The following is a 2,548-nucleotide window of genomic DNA, read 5'->3' as shown; positions in this document are numbered from 1 at the left end:
CCGGGTGTCCCCTATGTGTCTTATTTATTTATTTCTTTTTCTTTTTGCCTAAAATGTTAATTTCAATCAACAACTGGGAAACTCAAGGGTAGTAAAGTGGGGATATAGCTCAGTGGTAGAGCATTCGACTGCAGATCGAGAGGTCCCGGTTCAAACCGGGTGTCCCCTATGTGTCTTATTTATTTATTTCTTTTTCTTTTTTGCCTAAAATGTTAATTTCAATCAACAAACTGGGAACTCAAGGGTAGTAAAGTGGGGATATAGCTCAGTGGTAGAGCATTCGACTGCAGATCGAGAGGTCTCCGGTTCAAACCCGGGTGTCCCCTATGTGTCTTATTTATTTATTTCTTTTTCTTTTTTGCCTAAAATGTTAATTTCAATCAACAACTGGGAACTCAAGGGTAGTAAAGTGGGGATATAGCAAAGTGGTAAAGCATTCGACTGCAGATCGAGAGGTCCCCGGTTCAAACCGGGTGTCCCCTATGGTCTTATTTATTTATTCTCTTTTTCTTTTTGCCTAAAATGTTAATATCAATCAACAACTGGAAACTCAAGGGTAGTAAAGTGGGGATATAGCTCAGTGGTAGAGCATTCGACTGCAGATCGAGAGGTCCCCGGTTCAAACCCGGGTGTCCCCTATGTGTCTTATTTATTTATTTCTTTTTCTTTTTGCCTAAAATGTTAATTTCAATCAACAACTGGGAACTCAGGAAATCAAGGTAGTAAAGTGGGGATATAGCTCAGTGGTAGAGCATTCGACTGCAGATCGAGAGGTCCCCGGTTCAAACCCGGGTGTCCCCTATGTGTCTTATTTATTTATTTCTTTTTCTTTTTTGCCTAAAATGTTAATTTCAATCAACAACTGGGAACTCAAGGGTAGTAAAGTGGGGATATAGCTCAGTGGTAGAGCATTCGACTGCAGATCGAGAGGTCCCCGGTTCAAACCCGGGTGTCCCCTATGTGTCTTATTTATTTATTTCTTTTTCTTTTTTGCCTAAAATGTTAATTTCAATCAACAACTGGGAACTCAAGGGTAGTAAAGTGGGGATATAGCTCAGTGGTAGAGCATTCGACTGCAGATCGAGAGGTCCCCGGTTCAAACCCGGGTGTCCCCTATGTGTCTTATTTATTTATTTCTTTTTCTTTTTTGCCTAAAATGTTAATTTCAATCAACAACTGGGAACTCAAGGGTAGTAAAGTGGGGATATAGCTCAGTGGTAGAGCATTCGACTGCAGATCGAGAGGTCCCCGGTTCAAACCCGGGTGTCCCCTATGTGTCTTATTTATTTATTTCTTTTTCTTCTTTGCCTAAAATGTTAATTTTAATCAACAACTGGGAACTCAAGGGTAGTAAAGTGGGGATATAGCTCAGTGGTAGAGCATTCGACTGCAGATCGAGAGGTCACCGGTTCAAACCCGGGTGTCCCCTATGTGTCTTATTTATTTATTTCTTTTTCTTTTTTGCCTAAAATGTTAATTTCAATCAACAACTGGAACTCAAGGGTAGTAAAGTGGGGATATAGCTCAGTGGTAGAGCATTCGACTGCAGATCGAGAGGTCCCGGTTCAAACCCGGGTGTCCCCTATGTGTCTTATTTATTTATTTCTTTTTCTTTTTGCCTAAAATGTTAATTTCAATCAACAACTGGGAACTCAAGGGTAGTAAAGTGGGGATATAGCTCAGTGGTAGAGCATTCGACTGCAGATCGAGAGGTCCCCGGTTCAAACCCGGGTGTCCCCTATGTGTCTTATTTATTTATTTCTTTTTCTTTTTTGCCTAAAATGTTAATTTCAATCAACAACTGGGAACTCAAGGTAGTAAAGTGGGGATATAGCTCAGTGGTAGAGCATTCGACTGCAGATCGAGAGGTCCCCGGTTCAAACCCGGGTGTCCCCTATGTGTCTTATTTATTTATTTCTTTTTCTTTTTTGCCTAAAATGTTAATTAATCAACAACTGGGAACTCAAAGGTAGTAAAGTGGGGATATAGCTCAGTGGTAGAGCATTCGACTGCAGATCGAGAGGTCCCCGGTTCAAACCCGGGTGTCCCCTATGTGTCTTATTTATTTATTTCTTTTTCTTTTTTGCCTAAAATGTTAATTTCAATCAACAACTGGGAACTCAAGGGTAGTAAAGTAGGGATATAGCTCAGTGGTAGAGCATTCGACTGCAGATCGAGAGGTCCCCGGTTCAAACCGGGTGTCCCCTATGTGTCTTATTTATTTATTTCTTTTTCTTTTTGCCTAAAATGTTAATTTCAATCAACAACTGGGAACTCAAGGGTAGTAAAGTGGGGATATAGCTCAGTGGTAGAGCATTCGACTGCAGATCGAGAGGTCCCCGGTTCAAACCCGGGTGTCCCCTATGTGTCTTATTTATTTATTTCTTTTTCTTTTTTGCCTAAAATGTTAATTTCAATCAACAACTGGAAACTCAAGGGTAGTAAAGTGGGGATATAGCTCAGTGGTAGAGCATTCGACTGCAGATCGAGAGGTCCCCGGTTCAAACCCGGGTGTCCCCTATGTGTCTTATTTATTTATTTCTTTTTC

At 40.9% G+C, this 2,548-nt stretch overlaps 10 non-coding genes across 10 annotated transcripts; all 10 read left to right on the top strand.

The window, feature by feature from the left end:
* Positions 1–566: 566 nt before the first annotated feature.
* On the top strand, positions 567–638 carry Trnac-gca. Its single transcript has one exon. It is a non-coding gene; the product is annotated as a tRNA-Cys (tRNA).
* A 91-nt stretch (positions 639–729) lies between these two features.
* Positions 730–801, top strand: Trnac-gca. The gene has a single exon. It is a non-coding gene; the product is annotated as a tRNA-Cys (tRNA).
* An 85-nt stretch (positions 802–886) lies between these two features.
* Positions 887–958, top strand: Trnac-gca. The gene has a single exon. It is a non-coding gene; the product is annotated as a tRNA-Cys (tRNA).
* Positions 959–1,043: 85 nt separating this feature from the next.
* Positions 1,044–1,115, top strand: Trnac-gca. The gene has a single exon. It is a non-coding gene; the product is annotated as a tRNA-Cys (tRNA).
* An 85-nt stretch (positions 1,116–1,200) lies between these two features.
* Trnac-gca lies at positions 1,201–1,272 on the top strand. Its single transcript has one exon. It is a non-coding gene; the product is annotated as a tRNA-Cys (tRNA).
* Positions 1,273–1,668: 396 nt separating this feature from the next.
* Positions 1,669–1,740, top strand: Trnac-gca. Its single transcript has one exon. It is a non-coding gene; the product is annotated as a tRNA-Cys (tRNA).
* An 84-nt stretch (positions 1,741–1,824) lies between these two features.
* Trnac-gca lies at positions 1,825–1,896 on the top strand. Its single transcript has one exon. It is a non-coding gene; the product is annotated as a tRNA-Cys (tRNA).
* An 83-nt stretch (positions 1,897–1,979) lies between these two features.
* On the top strand, positions 1,980–2,051 carry Trnac-gca. The gene has a single exon. It is a non-coding gene; the product is annotated as a tRNA-Cys (tRNA).
* A 240-nt stretch (positions 2,052–2,291) lies between these two features.
* Trnac-gca lies at positions 2,292–2,363 on the top strand. Its single transcript has one exon. It is a non-coding gene; the product is annotated as a tRNA-Cys (tRNA).
* An 85-nt stretch (positions 2,364–2,448) lies between these two features.
* On the top strand, positions 2,449–2,520 carry Trnac-gca. Its single transcript has one exon. It is a non-coding gene; the product is annotated as a tRNA-Cys (tRNA).
* The last annotated feature ends 28 nt before the right edge of the window (positions 2,521–2,548 follow it).

Source organism: Ctenocephalides felis, unplaced genomic scaffold (assembly GCF_003426905.1).
Source record: "Ctenocephalides felis isolate EL2017-DRISC unplaced genomic scaffold, ASM342690v1 CF-g0.4_SCAFFOLD_00227, whole genome shotgun sequence".
Lineage (NCBI taxonomy): Eukaryota > Metazoa > Arthropoda > Insecta > Siphonaptera > Pulicidae > Ctenocephalides > Ctenocephalides felis.
The sequence above is the reverse complement of the archived record's forward strand: the minus strand, read 5'-3'. Positions and strand labels throughout refer to the sequence as shown.